Genomic DNA, 16,682 nt, shown 5'->3' with positions numbered 1-16,682 from the left:
TGGCAGGGATATGAGAGGTGCCAACTGTTTGTACATCACATGCCCACAAACCATCGGAAGGCTAGTTCTTTTCACAGAAAGGAAAATACAAATTTGTGAGCTATATCCAAAGGCTAAGTAAGATGAGTTGGAGGGCAGGCTTCAGAATGAATTTGAAATATACAGGCAGTTAGCTATTTTTCCATGTCTCTCTCTCTCTCTCTCTCTGTGTGTGTGTGTGTGTGTGTGTGTGTGTGTGTGTGTGTGTGTGTATCTCTGTGTGTGAGTTTAATGTGTCCCTACTGGTGACCCAGTCAAAGCAAATGTTGGATTCCTGCATTTCAGGCTGCAGACATATTATTCTACCAGTGGGAAATAAGGTTCTTGCAGTCCTATTATGGGAAGCCAAATTGCTTCATCCCCAGAAGCCAGAGGATTTCACTAGCTAGCAGTGGGGAGCCAATACAAAGTTGTAATTTGCAATCTGAATCTAATTTCAAAACTCATCTAAAAAAATAAAAATTAATATATCGAAGAAACTCCCTATACTGCTAGCTAGCTTCCTCCCAGATTCCTTAGAATTTATCAGTAATTGATTTCTTGAAGAAAATTAGTCAAAATTTATTCATTGTTTCAAACATTCTTTTATTTTGTATATGCTAACTGTGGTTTATATGGATAAAGACCCATCTGTTAAGAAATGATTCATCACATTATCCAAAGAAATGAGTACCTTTAGAATATTACCACTTTAAGAAAACAGCTTTGTCTTCTAATAAAAGTGAAAAATTTGTGTGAATTCAGCCTTAAAATAGGAAAGTGCTCTACTCAAGTGAGATTGAATTTAGGGGCTGTCACTCCGGAAGGTAGAGAGAAAGATGCGCCTGAGAAAGGTCACACACATCTAAGCTTTGGCTCAGCTCACCCACACCCACCACTTTCTAAAGCCAAATTAATGAGCGGGCTACTGTCTCCAGCTTCCCCACCATAACAAGCTCACAGCGGAGGGAAGAAACAGAACAAGAGAAATTCACGACTGAGAAATGTCCTCCCATCACTTGAAATGTGAGCTGTAGCCAAGAAAAGAATAAGGATGTTATTAGACAAGCACCACACACCACCCTGCGGTCATGAAGGTTGGAAATGAAGGTACAGGGTTAGCCTTCTCAAAAGAAAGTTGCAAACAATACCAAAATCCTTTCTCTTCAACTCCTCCCCTTTCTATTTGATTTCTGGAGCTCTTAACAAATGATGAGAATTGGCCAAGTTGTGTTTTTCCTGCCTCCCGTTTCTTCCTCTGCTGAAAGTAAAAGCTAAAAAAGCTGAGAAAGGATTACAAGTTGGACAGAAGGGAAGGAATTCAGTCTGAGTAATTGGCCAGCTGTTACTCAGTTCTGGATAACTAAAGCCTGAAGGATACTTACCATGGTGGAGGTTTTGTGGGGCATGAAGCTTATATAATTTGGGGGCTTCCTTTAAGAAAAAGAAGACCCATATATTAGGTATAACAGTATACAGTTATTCAGAATGAGAAATCACAAGGAAACACACATACTAAAAAGCTGAGAAAAACCTCTGCGTCCGGGATTTGTCATTTCTCATCTCAATCAGTGCACTAATTCTTTCCTGGTTCTTTTTTCTGAGACTGAGTCTTGCTCTGTCGCCCAGGCTGGAGTGCAGTTGCTGCCATCTCAGCTCGGTTCACTGCAAGCTCCACCTTCAGGGTTTCAAGTGATTCTCCTGTCTCAGCCTCCCTAGTAGATGGGATTACAGGCAGACACCACCACACCCAGCTAATTTTTGTATTTTTAGTAGAGACGGGATTTTGTCATATTGGCCAGGCTGGTCTCGAACGCCTGACCTCAGGTAATCCACCCACCTCAGCCTCCCAAAGGGCTGGGATTACAAGTGTGAGCCACCATACCTGGCCTCCTGGTTCTTTTCTATTCTTACCACCACTGGAGAGGTTTTTGTCAGAACCAGCTACCTTATTTGCAGGGCCCAGTAAAGTGAAACTGTGGGTCTCCTTGTTCAAAACATATGATGAATTTCAAGATGGTGACAGCAGAACATTAAACCAAGCTCAGGTCCCTTCTAAGTGTGGGGACCTTTGCAACTGCAGAGGTTGCACACTCATGGAGCTGGCCCTATCAGCATAATAAATACAGAAAAGTACTATAAATGATGTATTTGTATGAACTGATGGACTCACCTCTATGACCTTTGTCTTACTTTTTTCCTACATATTTTTTGACTACTACTTTAAATGATGACTTCTTTATATCATTTTCAATGCTCTGGAAAGATAATTCAGTCTTTCTTTTTAGCATGCTGATTAAAATTTATCTTTCTTTTTTTAACCATTGGCAAATTAGAAAAAATTGTTTCAGCATCACAATTCATTAGTGTTCATGTCATGTAAGGTTTTAGGATTGTTAAATTTGGGAAAACCACTGTCAAGTTTCTATCTTATGGTATGAGCCATGTTTTACAGACAGGCGTGGTACCACCTGCATGCCTCTGGAGCCAGGCTCTTGAAGATGGGCCCACAATGTAGTATGACCTCTGGCCTGGCTTTCTGTTGTGTTTCTGGGGGAGTTGGCACAACAGTGGGTGGTAGGAGGATTTTTTTGAGGCCATTCTTTCACCAGAACTGTTAGCAATAACCTGGAAGTGATATCTCAAAATAAATGATTCTGAAATTAAGTTCCTCTTGGCAGGATTCCAAAAATGCCCATGGCCCTAACACCAATAGACAGGCGGGAAAGTGTGATTGGGATTGGGTGGCTGAGTGGGATCTCAAAGTCAAGGTGGGAAGACTGCTTATAGTTGATCACTGTGAAAATGGTTCACTTCTGCAAATTTTATATGTGACATGAAAAGAGCCCATGCAAGCTTAACTCTCACTGCAGCCCTGTAGTAAATCTACTTCTGATAACAAAACACATCACAGGCCAGGTGTAATGGCTCGCACCTGTAATCCTAGCACTTCGGGAGGCCGAAGTGGGCAGATCACAAGGTTGGGAGTTCGAGACCAGCCTGGCCAACACAGAGAAACCCCATCTCTACTAAAAATACAAAAATTAGCCAGGTGTGGTGGTGGGCGCCTATAATCCCAGCTACTTCAGAGGCTGAGGCAGGAGAATTGCTTGAACCTGGAAGGCGGAGGTTGCAGTGAGCCGAGACCACACCATTGCACTCCAACCTGTGGGACAGAGTGAGACTCTGTGTCTAAATAAATAAATAAATAAAAACACATCACTTTGGCACCTGTCAGTCTAGCTACTGGAGCAAAGTATTATGCCAACCACAAAGTAGAGCCACAGAGCTCGCTCTAATATGAGCTGGGCAAATGGTAGCCATTTTCTTTGTGAGAGAACAAGTGACTTCTGAATTCCATATCACAAAGGCTGCTGGCTGCCCTTCTGTGTTTTTAGGTGCATGTTTCCACTTAGGTTATAAAGCAGACAGCAATGGCATGATGGACAATGATACTTACTGTAGATTAAGATGGATAAAAAGAGGCTACTCCCTTACTAGAAGTAAAGGACATTTCTGAAAAGATCTCTTGGCATGTACTCCTAGAAAAGTGCCTACATATTTATAACAAAGTATTTTCTAGAAATCAAGGGGTCTTTTTGAAAAGAAATGTTTTACTCACTCCTCTATAGTGCTGGAATTATAACAACCACGATTGCATGTTGAAAATGAGTTAATTTTGCAATGCCCACTTTGTGTCATCTAGACAAGGTACCCAGCATCTCACAGAGCTTGAGAGTTGGTGTGGTTCTCAGACACAGGTTTTACAATCTATACTGGACAGACAAGACAATAGGCTAAAAATAAAAGGGAAGATACCATAATGATACAATAACAGTGTTGGTTTTGTCTTTGCATCAACTTGCAGTTTTTCATGCTAGGGAGAAAAGCAACAACATGGAAAACTGAAAACTGGGCAATCTGTCCAGCTAGTCAAGACTGTGCCCCTCCTTTTTTGGGGTAAATCGAGTGGCCTCTTAACATTCATCCTTCTTGATCCCTCAGTCATCTTTGAGACTGCTGTACTCTCCTCCTTCTTGAACTCCTTGCTTTCTTTGATCTTGTCCTCTCCACACTCACCTTCCCCTGATCTGATGGTGAGGTTTCTATTCCTTCCTCCACCCTCTGCTCTCCTCTATGTTTTCTCCTTGGCTCTTTCACCGTCCCTCGACCTCACTGAGCTTCCCTGTGGAGTATAAACCAAAATAGAGTTATTTTGGTTTATACTCTCAAAGCTGCTTCACTGATTAAAATAACCTGATTTTTCCCCGGTTTCATCCCCCATCCTTTTAATGTATTCTAAGTATGTTCTCTAAGTATAATTAAAAACTGCTCAAACACCTCCCATAGCTCCCCATTGTTATCCTTCATAAAGTACAAAATTCCTTAGCACAATATTTGGGGCTTTCCATAATCTGACTCTAACACATCTTTCCAGCATTATATCATACAACTCTTCCTCCTTCACCCTTTGATTTAATAGAGAAAGAATAAAAGGCAATGTACAACACAGATCCTTTATGTGGATAATTGAGGACCGACCAAACTTTATATTTCCCCCAGAGTGCCAACAAATGTTTTGATGAGAGATTTAATGAGAAAGGACATGTAGCTAGGTTAATGGCTAAGGAAATGAACAGAGGGAGTGGGCCAATAATGAGCACAGATGCTCTTAAATAGACCAAGCTGGAGACACAGGCTGTCCTCACCCATGGAATGTGTATAAAGCCTGTGGAAAAAGCAACTATTCAGCTAGTGAAGGCGGAATTTGCAAATGTGCCTCAGCACCATTCCTAGAACACTGATGTCTTCTAAAAATCATTATTAGTGGAATGACAGTTTCTGCCTCTCTTTATGAAAAAGGCAGGGAGATGCTCCAGAACACCGAACCTGACATGCTTCCCCTCGGTATCCTATTAGCTTTCTTTGCACTGATATTTTATGTCATCTCTTGCATATAGCTAATTTTAGGGCAGTTTTCTCCACATCACCTTTTCTCAGAAGAAATTCTGATAATTTGGGGACAGAAAGAAAGTGAAGAAAATGCATTAGGCAAAATGAAGGCTAGAATATTCAGAAAAAGTGGCATTGCGATAAAACGCAGACAAAAATTATTTTTCTGTTAAATCTTTAGAAGAAGTGGTATGATAAAGAAATATATATTCTGATTCTTAAACATCCAAGTCCTATTTTGGTTCACCTTGATCTACTTATATCAATTACACATTTGTAATGAAGTTTACTTCTAACACACATATGTTGAGCTCATACCTCAGTCCCCTATCCCACCACACACACACACACACACACACACACACACACACAAATACACACACGATCATCCCATGTTTGAAGAAATAAGATAAATGAAGCCAGCATTTAAAGCTCATTCAAAATTATTTATACATATTTTTAACTGAAAATGAACACACATAGTTTGCATATACTTGCTTTGAGTACCGTGGAAAGCAAAAGCAATATAAGAAATGATACACAGAGTTTTAAAGAAAGGAGATGATGTTTTGGTGTAGTTTGGCTTTACTAAATGGTAAAAGTTTTATCACTTCGAAAAGCCACATATATGTTTTAAAAATTAAAGCATGTTGTAATTAATCAAATTCAAATAAAGGTCAGTGAAAAATTTGCAGACTTAATCACTTAAACATCTTACAATACTTTCAAAATGACGACCAGGAAAGTAATGCACAATTATCTAGTCTTTTAACCAATGAAAATTAGTTTATCAACATTAATTAAGTCTCCAATTGACATTAAAAGTAAATTAAGACTATTATTAAATTGATTTTGCATATGGCTAAACTGAGACAGAGAAATATCAAATGAATTTCCCAGGGTTATAGTCAAGTCAGTAGAAATTGGAACCTGTGGATTTTAATGTATTTTTGTATGGTTCTAATGATTATTAAAGTGTGTCTTCTTCTAAGCGTAACAGTTAATGGCTTAGTTACATAAAAATCTTTACAAGATCTCTCTTTTGAGAATCATGTTTCTTCTGATTAATTCTTACAAAAGATTTAAGAAGAGCAAAAATTAATACATTTCTTGTGCAAAGTAATAAAAATAGATATTTTTAAAAATATTTGTATACATAAAATACAAATAGGTTTTGTTGTAAGAGTAGAAAATACTAATTGGAGGCCAGACACGGTGGCTCACGTCCATAATCCTAGCACTTTGGGAGGCCAAGTCGGGCGGATTGTCTGAGCTCAGGAGTTCCAGAGCAGCCTAGGCAATATGGTAAAATCCTTTCTACTAAAACACAAAAAATTAGCCAGGCATGGTGGCGTGTGCCTACTCAGGAGACTGAGGCAGGAGAATTGCTTGAACCCGGGAGGCGGAGGTTGCAGTGAGCCAAGATCATGCCATTGCGCTCTAGCCTGAGCAGCAGAGCGGCACTTTGTCTCCCTCGCCCCCCCCCCCCCCAAAATACTGATTGGTATGAAAATAAGTGAAATTTAAGACAAATACCAGGGAAAACCATGACCCATTTCTTTACGATTTCCCCAACCCCCAAACATCATCAGTTTATGTTTTTCATCCTGTTTGATTTCACTTATGTTTTCTGGCCATTTAAGGATTTCTTTTCATCTAAGCGATTTGATATTATTGTGATACTATTTTTTATCCAGAATTTTGGGATCTGCATTAGCATAGTCTGCATGTTGCCAGAGGTCGCCTAATTTTTCTTTTTTTTTTTTTTTTTTTTTTGCTTTGTGACCTTGGAAAGGAGAAATAATTTCTAGCCCTTTTCCTTTACATTCAGGAATGGATGCTGATGATACCTGTCTTAGCCAGAAGTTGAGTCCATACTCTCAGAGCCTGTTAGGAGGAAGGTGAAAAGATGTGGGAACTGGCAAAGATTGTGAAACAGAAAAGGGGACAAGAAGTGGACCTGGGAAGTAAGAAAACCAGGAAAGTGCAGATATTCCCTCAAGCCTAAACCCATCAGACCATCAAGGCAAAATGCTTCTCTGAATGGACATGTAGCTATGCACTGGCTACCAATATTGCTTAGTAATCAACAAAGGGTATATGGCAAGGGAAGTTAAATATATCGGTTCATCTCTGATGTCTAAAATATTTAAACTATTACATTCTCATGGTTCAGTTCACACATGCAGAAAATTTCAGGGTGAACTGGTCTTATATATTTTCACAAAGATAAGTTTATCTTTAAACTTCAAAAAGCTTATCTTTAAACTTCTAAATACTATTTAGCAGAACTGGAAATCTTTTGAATATTTAAATACTTTTATTTTGGCATATAGATCTATGACAAAAAAGAAGCCATCCTTTTGATCAGTAACATTAATAATGCTGTCTCTGCAATATGTAAATCTGTGCTATCTGTGAATTATGTCTCTCTTTGATGTACTTTCTCAAAACAAGATTATTTATCATAATAATATTTTATTACACAAAACAAGAGACATTTTTACAACATCTACTTTTCTCATTCTGTTTAACCCCGTTTTATAATGTGCTAGGTATATTTAAAACAGAAACTTAGCATGATTTTAGCTCAAGGAAGAGATCAGGACCATGGCATAATTTTGCACAGAGGTCAAGAGAGCACCTTGATGCTAAAATATTTTTCTCCCCCCAGGGATGGCTGCAGCATAATATATCACTGAATCTAGCAAATTTAATCTGTCAGGCTGTCAGACCATTAACAAATAAAACAAGACAAGCCACCAGGACTTCATTTGCATTCTTCTGTTTGATCTCCCTGGAAACCCAGAAGACAGCCTTTGTTCACTCTCTTGATTCAGATTAAGTCTCATTGAGTACACATTTTCATAACACCCTGGACCTTACTTCATGCTACTCAAGTACAGTTGCAATGATATATTTGTGAGATCAATGTCTAACTGCACCTCTAGGTTAAAAGATCCATTAGGGCAGAGTTGGTGCCTGTTTTGCTTTCAGATGTGACTCCAGCATCCAGCCAAGTGCCAGCCTTTTAGGAAGTATAGAGTAAATATACATTTTTTAATTGAACATGTAAGCATAAATATATGATCATATTATTTAATTACAGACTGGCTGGGCTGTACCATACAATAATCCTTGTAATAGAGAAAACTTCTGATGATCATTAGAACTGGCACAAATGTAAGAAGTACAAGTTTCAGTATAAAACCTTGTTGACTGTAATGCCAACTTACAGTTGATTTGAGATCCTGTCTGGGAAAAAATTTGGCAAGAGTAATGGTTGTCAACTTTTACTTCCTATTATGAATTAATTTGATTCTTTTTATATTGTGCCTTTATTTTCTTTGCTCTGTCTTCTAAAAATGATTACTTGATTTTTTTTTCTACAGGTAACTACGTAATGAGCTCAAGCAAATACCATTTTTAAATTACTACTTTTTGGTAAATAATATAGAAACATAAATTCAGATAAAAAACTTGTATATATTTTTTGATTTATATATGAAACATCTTTCTTCTAACATTCAAGACATAACAGGTGCTATTTATAATTCTGCATTTAACAATGCAACCTCTGCAAATAATTTTCTTTAAGAGATATTTACAATTTCTTCTTGTCAACAAAACTATGACATGTAATTGGCAGAAGTCTGCCTGATGAAACATGGTTTAATTTAGCACATACCCCTGAGAATATTTTCATTGGCATTTAGATATGAACCATGGAGTTCCTGTGGCTACTATCCCCTTATCAATAAGTACCTATTTCAAAATGTTTTCAAATGAGTTTCAAAGTCTAGTTACATTTAAAGGGAAATACGGGAGCTTTAATGAAATAAATTAACAGTGTCAGGTTATAATACATCAGGCAGATGAAAACAACAGACACTGCAACTGATAGAAGTCATAACGTGGGACGTTTTTTGGCCCAAAGATTTCGTCAAGATGATTACCTAAGATGAAGAAGAAAGAACTAGAAACAAAAACAAAGAAACAAAAAAAAAAGTGAAATCTGATACTTCAATCTGTAATACAGGCTTGATACTTACAGAGATGAATAAGCTTCACTCTCTTTTGGTTCTCAGAAATATGTTATTCTGTTAGTCAAGATGCAAAGGAGTTTAATTCACTTAAAATTAAATATTTAAAAATTATTCATTCCTGTTACATGGAGAAAGCACAGTATATATTTCTCAAATGAAATTATGTCATGTAAGAAAGTTACTCCTGGTTGCTATTTGTTTTTTTTCTATTTCTACTAACACCACTATATCACCTTTTGCAGAGTTGTGGAGTTAGGGTCAAGCAATTTTATTTTGGGGTCTTTGTTGTAGTTAGACATTTCAAAGGCTGGGACTAATCAGCAGAAGGAGTCACTGCCCTACTTGGCAGCTTCATCATGTAGCTTTCCACTTTGAGAATTTGCTTGACATATCTTGAAAAGAGCCCTGGTTTATGGAAACTCAAAGTTTACCATAATTTTATTGTTAAAGTTGGACGAGATGGAGTGTGGTCTCTGGGACCTGCATAAACTGGTTGCACAGATGAGGGATGGGATTACCATTTCTCTCATTTGAATATTTAAACTTTCATATGGGGCTGGCTAAACTGCTCCCAAATCTTAGGGTACAAAAAAGCCTTGGTCTCAGAGGTACAGCTCTCTTTAGCATTGCCCTTAGGCCAAGAAAGGACAGGCAAGTTTGGAATGTAACAACTGTGGTTTAAAGGGATATTCCTTAGGTAGAGGAAGTTATATTGTTGGGTTTTTTTTAATGTATGTGTTTTAGAAAGAGGAACTTTTATGATTTCTCTCTATAAAAGAATGAAAGACTAAAGAACAACACCTAGGCCAGTTGTGGTGAGTCATGCCTGTAATCCCAGCACTTTGGGAGGCCAAGGCAGGTGGATCACCTGAGGTCAGGAGGAGTTTGAGACCAGCCTGGTTAACATGATAAAACCCCTTCTCTACTAAAAATACAAAAATTTAGCCGGGCATGGTAGTGCATGCCTGTAATTCCAGCTATTCAGGAGGCCGAGGTGGGAGAGCTGCTTGAACCCAGTGGTGGGGGTGCAGGTTGCACTGAGTGAAGGTTCCCCGTCACGCCAGCCTGGGTGAAAGAGTGATACTCCATCTCAACAAACAAACAAACGTTGCCTATCTCACAAGTATGGCTGATGATACTGTCATTTATTTTGGAGGTGCTTTGAAAAGTGTCCAAGGTACAAGATGTCCCAGTGAAATATTTATTATTATTAATAGCTAATATTTTAATGAATAATAGAGGTTTTTAAAAGTAGGTTTTAAAAGGAAAACATACTTCTATTGTAATATTTTATAAGTAGGGATGAAAATATAATTCCTGGATTAGATCCTTCTATTTTGCAAATGAGAAAAATGCTAAAAATGATATTATCCTGCAAAGTGATGTATATTATACCAGAGAAATTACTGGGGAACAGAAGTTCCACACTGCATCCACAAGACCCTTTTGTTCTAGTCAAATAGCTGGACTTTAATTCATTTGCAGAACTTGAACTAGAGGTGTGTTTATTATGCAATTAATCAAGAGTGGCAGGGTTTCTAGAAGTTCAATTGAGGTATCTTAAATTTTATTAGTTAAGGCAAACATTTATTAGATGGTCATGTGCTGGCAGTTTGTTAGTCGCAGAGGACTGAAAGACAAATATGACGTTGTCTTTTTTTGAGAGCAGTAATCCACTGAATAAAAAGCCTGAGGTGAGTACTTACACCATGTAAACCACATCTGTGGTTTTTCTATAATAAATATTTAATTTTAAACTCTAAAAGAGGAATGAACACTTCTATACAAAGACAATCTTTTCCCTTCTAGAGCAAAACATTCCTATATCCCAGAATTGCAATAAAGATTTAAAAGAAGAAATGGATAAGGGCCCTAGACAAACCATGTCATGGGAGGGAGGGACAGTAGTAGGAAGTAGGGATGTGCAACTTAACAATAGATACATTTCAATAGTTTTGGGGACACAGGCAGTTTTTGATTACATGGAAAAGTTCTTTAGTGGAGGTTTCTGAGATTTGGGTGCACCCATCACCTAAGCATTATACACCATGCCCAATGTATAGTCATTCCTCACCCCTTCCCAGCTTCCCAAGTCCCCTAAATCAAAAAGCATTTGAGTTTGTCAATTGCTTCTTTTGCATCTATTGAGATGATCATATGGTTTTTATTTTTAATTCTGTTTATGTGACGTATCATATGTGTTGACTTGCATATGTTAAACCATCCATGCATTCCTGGGATGAAATCCACTACATCCTGATGTATTATCTTTTTAATATGCTATTAGATTAGGTTAGCTAGTATTTTATTGAGGATTTTTGCATCTATGTTCATCAGGGACATTGGTTTGTAGTTGTTTTTTGTTTTCTTGTTGTTATGTCCTTTCCTGGTTTTGGTATTAGGGTGATATTAGCTTCACAAAATGATTTAGGGAGAACTGCTTCTTTCTCTATCTTTTGGAATATTTTCAATAGGATTGATAAAACGTCTTCTTTAAATGTCTGGTAGAATTCAGTTGTGAATCCATTAGGGCCTGGACTTTTTTGGGGGCAATTTTTAAATTACTATTTCAATCTTGCAAGTTGTTATTTTTGGTCTGTTCAGAGTTTCTATTTCTTCCTGATTTAATCTAGGAGAGCTATTTCCAGGAATTTATCAATCTCCTCTAGATTTTCTAGTTTTGCATGTAAAGATATTTGTAGTAGCCTTAAATGATCATTTGTATTTCTGTGGTAGCGGTTGTAATAGCGCCCATTTTGTTTCTGATTGAGCTTATTTATATCTTCTCCCTTCTTTTCTTGGTTAATCTTGCTACTGGTCTATCATTTCATCTTTTCAAAGAACCAGGTTTTTGTTTCATTTATCTTTTATATTATTATTTTTTTCAATTTCATTTAGTTCTGCTCTGATCTCGGTTGTTTCTTTTCTTCTGCTGAGTTTGGGTTCGGTTTGTTCTTGTCTCTCTAGTTCCTTGAGGTGTGAGCTTAGGTTGTCTATTTATGCTCTTTCAGACTTTTTGATGCAGGCTTTAATGCTATGTACTTTCTTCTTAGTACCGCTTTTTTTATATCTCTACCATACCTAGCAGTGCAATTGTGTCTCTTTTGTGAGAAACTACCCATCAGCAGAATGATCTAGAATTTAAGGCTTACTGTTTGATTCTTTTGTCCCATGGGGTGATCCCTTGATTTCATGTTCTCACCCTTTCCCTAGGGATGAGGTTTCCTGGGAGCTGGATTGTGTGATTGTTATTGCTCTTCTGGGTCTAGCCACCCAGTGAGGCTACCAGCCTCTGGGCTAGTGCTGGGGAATGTCTGCTGCTTCTCCTTTTATATTTTGCACAGCTCCTTAAATCCATTTCAGCTCCAGGTAGGGTTAAATCCTTCTCACATGATCTGAGTTTTCAGATTCCCCAGTGGGGCTGTGTGTTTGGAGGCAGGTTATTCCCCCCTCACACTTTGGGAACTCACAGTTTTTCTTCTGTCTGAGTTTGCAGTGGTATGCCATTTCTTTCAAGGCATCTGTAAATTCTTTTGGTTTTCCTGGTACATTCCTGTAGTAGTTCTTAGAACAAAGTTCACAGTGTGAATTTCCATTCACTCTTCTGACCATCCAAGTGGGAGAAACATGTTAGCCCTGCTTACTATGTGCCTTCCTCCTGCAGCCTCTTGGGATGTGCAACTTTGAGATGTTTTTGCAGGCACAGCTGTCTTCAAACATTTTGAGGGCTGTCAGGAGAAGTGAATTAGTAGAGGTCACAGCTGTGAGTTTGGTAGTAAACACCTCTATATTATGATGGGGTTTCCAAATAATTTTTAGAGTTTCCAGCTCTGGTACAGGCTTTCTCCTGTCCCAGGAATTCATGCAGAAGCTGAGTACTCATATTTCAAAATAGATATAGATAGATGGATAAATAGGTAGATTTCCAAATAGTAAGAGGTTATAATTGATAAGTGCTAAGGTCCCTTCCTCTTCTAATAGTTTGTCATTCCAGATCTTTGGATTAGTATGAGAATTGTGTGTCATTAAGATGAAGAGCCATTGAGGAGCCATCTGAGTGTGGGAAAAGTTCATATATGGCAGTATTAATTTAGTTTTCACCACAACCCTATTTCCGTGGGTTTTTAACAAAATTAGATAAATCAAAGCAATGAAATAATATAGTTTGTCAAATGAATCCATTAAAACACTTATCGCAGACCCAAAAGGTTAAAATTCATACCTGGTTTCTAATTTAAGAGAAAAGGTTTCTTAGAAAATGGGGGTGACTAGGTAGAAACACATTCTTTTATAAATGAAAATCAAATCACCATAGTAGCAAGCTCATAAACATCACAGGAGGTCCTAGGGAAGCTGTGAGAAAATGAATTATTACAGCCTAGTACAAGATATCATAAGGAAACATAATGTTAAATAGTTTAAATCAATTGGAGATTTCAAGATATTTTAAAGGGGCCACAAATAGTACAATGTTTTTCAGCTATAAAATGAATTTTTGAATCTAGTCAGAACACAAATATTTTGTGCAAAATTAAAATTTCATACTTGTGGTTTTAAGAAGCCTCTAATAAAGGGGTGATCTCAGCAATATTATACTCCTGGTAAATGAAACTAATAGGAATGAAGGATGAGAGGAGTCCTAAATGAGGTATTTTTTCCTCATATTTATTGTAATCAGATTCTCACTTTTCTGTGTCATTGCCTGCCTGTGCCAGCCCATTGCACAGTGCACAATGGGGTCTCTGAAAGGGAAAGTTAATAATAAATGAAAACATTTGTTCTCTCTATACTTACGGCTTTCACTTAGTCTCTTGGGAACATATCAATTCTTTCTAGATCTTGTAGTCTGTGCTCAGCCTGATCACTTGACTTGGAGTGCATTGACACAAAGGCAGATGATTCATGCCAAATCCACCTTCCTCTCAGGCCCCAGCCAAATAATAAACAAAAATACCTGTGTCTGGTAAGTGAGTCTATTTGAAAATGAAATAAATATCTCTGTTACTTCTATGACTTGTGTAAATTAAACACTCAATTTGACGGGAAGCACATCTCAGTTTGTTTTTGGTGACACAGGAATCACTCTGGGATTTTCGAGCTGGAGGTAATCATAAAGATCATACAGACCAATGCTTCCCAAACCTGGCTCAGTATTGGAGTCACTGAAGGAACTCTCAAAATTCATATTACCTGACTGAGCTCACCCCTGATCTAGCAAAGTAGAATCTCTAGGCTTGGATCTGGCAATTTGCCCTGGTGACTCTGATTTGGGGAACAGAGATCTGGCCTTACATTTTATAGAGGTCTGGAGAAACTAGAGATTGTGTATTATGAATGGATTTAGGGTTATTGGATTAAATGACTTGCTCAGGGGGTAGTTAATGACAGCGCTATGGTCAGAACCCATACATCCCTGATTCCATTTTTCTTTTCACACCACCACCCACTGATATGGCCAACATCATTAGAAGCATGTAATTTGTACCCACTTTCAAGTAAAAAGTGTTCAGAAGTATTTATATCAGAATATTACATGGTTATCTCAGAATACCTCCCCACCACCACAACACACACCAAAGACCTTTGAGCTTCTTTACTGCCTTTTACATACCTTTCTTCAATTCTGTCTTTTGACATTTTAATCATCTTCCAACAGAGTTCCCTGAACTTGATATTCTCTTTGGCTGTTTTACTGTCTTCTCTTAGGGCTTCCGAAGTCTATTCACTTGCTTTCACTCATTTTCTACCAAACCTGTTCCTCATGGAAGGGCTGGTTCTAATATTGTTTCCTCACCTTCCATCTTGTTTCTTCTTCTAGTCAAATGAGGCTGCCATTGTATAGACTTTTGACAGCAAGGTTGTTTTGTCTATTTTTTTCCTTTACCTCTAGTGGTACATGAACTGTCACATTTACTGCGGGAGTGGATGTAACTGTGGTCATTCTGTGACCTATGCACATTCTTAACTGCTGTTGCAGTCAGTGGATAAAGGCTGTGTGTTTGAGGAGGAAGCTTAGTGGGGCCAGGTGATTGTAAAAGTTGGCAGTTAATTGGGATGCAGCAGAGAGGTATTTGTGGAGGAATGCCTAAAAGATGATAGTCTGTATTTGAAATGAAGTTGCACTGACTCTGCAACTATGTACTCGCTAGCACTGGATTTACAGTGAATTCTAACAGCATACCTATTGCTGGCACTGCCCAGCGATGAAAGATTCTATTTTCAAAAAATAGTTGTAGGTACTATTTTCATCCTTAGCACTGTGACAATTTTATGGTACCTTAAAGATAACTTTCTTTTAGGCTTTGAAAGTAGATTAACAACTGAGGGATGAAACACTTAAATTAAAATAATTGATAAAGAGACATGGAAGTCATTTAATAATACAAGACATATGTGATTTTACATTCATAGCAAACTGCCGCTTACGGTCTCCTAGGTATAAAAGATTCCTATGTCTGCTTCTTATCTCTGTTCCACTTGGTTAATTATAACTTCCCTTGTAGTTCACGCATTCACTTATTCAATAAGTTCACTTATTCAATAAGTATTTATTAAGCACAAAGCATCAGGTACCATGTTAGGATGCAATCCTCAAGGGGTTCCTGGTCTAGTGGGGGGACTGTCTTGTGGAAAGGCTGCAATAAAAGTCATAACAGAGGCCAGCAGCCTGGTCTGAGCCTTGTGCACTTTTTTTTAAAGCTTATATAACTGTGTGTTTTGGTATTTTATTTTTAAGAAAAATATTATTTCTTAATGGGAACCATGCAGACTTCCTTCTTTCCCTCTCACTTTTCCTGAGGAAGAGAATATTTGCCAATGATGAAGGGCAGTTGTAGCCAAGCAACACCAAGGACTGGCTCATGTTCCAGAGAGAGCAGACTGGGTCTCCTCCTGGTGGTTTCTGGTGCTCTACACCTTAAGAGAAACCTCTAGTAATGAATTGAAGAAAGGATTCCTGAAAGTGTAGTTTTGGTCTTTGATTTTTAATAAATAAGATGCTGTCACACACTAGCTTTCTTAGCATTAATGTGTGGAAACTCCTATCGATCAAGAATAAGGCATACTTCACCCGTTTTAATGAACTATATATTAATCCATGGTGTGGATAGGACTTAATTTTCTCAACCTTTCCTCTTATTTAGGTATTTAGTTCATTTCTAGGTGTTTTGCCATCATGAACAATTCTCAACGCCATATCCTCGTATCCATTCTCTCATGCCACTTAGATCTTTGAGAGACGCTGCTGCAGCGAGCATAGTTGATTGACAGCCTCTTGCTCTTGGCTCTTTAGGTTCATCACTATGACATTCATAATGAGGCTATTCCTAATGAGGATTCGTAATCCCAGCCAGTGACTGAGTGTATCTCATTCTTTCCCAATGCAGGACTACTCTAATGGGCAGTCTTTGCGTGGGGACTCCTTATCAGCACAGCTGAAATGTTCTCAGAGTTGTGCTGCAGTCTCAGGCTCTTCTTACCCAATCCTTCCTTCCTTTCTCCTTTCACAGATATCAGATCTGCATCACAGTCCATAGAGTTTCCACTTACTCTTGCTCCCTCTGCCATTGTTCTTCACAGGCACCTTCTCCAATAAATCTTTTGTATGTTAATCTTGATTTGGCATCTGCTTTTCCAAAGGATCTTAACTAGCACATTGAGCTTTTC

At 38.0% G+C, this 16,682-nt stretch overlaps 1 non-coding gene across 1 annotated transcript; it reads right to left on the bottom strand.

Annotated features, from left to right (window-relative positions):
* Positions 1-15,776: 15,776 nt before the first annotated feature.
* LOC119474220 lies at positions 15,777-15,988 on the bottom strand. Its single transcript, XR_005203508.1, has one exon. It is a non-coding gene; the product is annotated as a small nucleolar RNA U3 (small nucleolar RNA).
* Positions 15,989-16,682: the final 694 nt, after the last annotated feature.

Source organism: Cebus imitator, unplaced genomic scaffold (genome assembly GCF_001604975.1).
Source record: "Cebus imitator isolate Cc_AM_T3 unplaced genomic scaffold, Cebus_imitator-1.0 Scaffold218, whole genome shotgun sequence".
Taxonomy (NCBI): domain Eukaryota; kingdom Metazoa; phylum Chordata; class Mammalia; order Primates; family Cebidae; genus Cebus; species Cebus imitator.
Note: the sequence above shows the minus strand (reverse complement) of the source record. Positions and strands in the feature narration are given on the sequence as shown.